Here is a 529-nt window from a genome sequence, read left to right on the forward strand (position 1 = left end):
GTTTCTTTTCATTATATGTTTTTGGTAATTTCTGGTGGGGAGGCTTTGGTCTTGTGCAGCAATTAAAAATCCTTCAGTCTCTGCTTTGAGTCCTGAGCTTCTCAACCATTGCTGGGATTTTTCTCTGTCTATTTCTTTTGCATTTAGTTTAGCCCAGTACTTATCATGTAGGGGCTTTTCTTGCCATCGTTTTATCATGGTCCGTTGCTGTTCTAGTTTTAGTTTGGATTTCATTTGTTTTATAGCTTTTGTTGTTTCTTCTTCTTCTTCGTATTTGTTAGGTAGTATGATTTCTTGTTTGTATTTGCCAGCTTACTTAAATACTGAAAATAGTTTTTTGTTTTGCTCGTATTTTGTGGCTATTTGTATTAGTTTTCTTTGCTTCTGGAGTAGGTATATTAGCAGTCCTATGGTGGTTATTTTATAATAGTTTTCCAGCTGTATAAGACCCCTGCCACTTTCTGTGCGTTGTATATATAGCCTTTCTATGTCAGATTTTGGGTGGTGCATCCTATATCCTGTCATTATT

The 529-nt window shown here is 35.5% G+C and overlaps 1 protein-coding gene across 2 annotated transcripts in view; it reads right to left on the reverse strand.

Moving 5' to 3' along the window:
• LOC106871768 (uncharacterized) overlaps positions 1-529 on the reverse strand; it is a 629,775-nt gene that overhangs the window by 488,593 nt on the left and 140,653 nt on the right. The window lies entirely within an intron of this gene.

Source organism: Octopus bimaculoides, chromosome 17 (genome assembly GCF_001194135.2).
Source record: "Octopus bimaculoides isolate UCB-OBI-ISO-001 chromosome 17, ASM119413v2, whole genome shotgun sequence".
Lineage (NCBI taxonomy): Eukaryota > Metazoa > Mollusca > Cephalopoda > Octopoda > Octopodidae > Octopus > Octopus bimaculoides.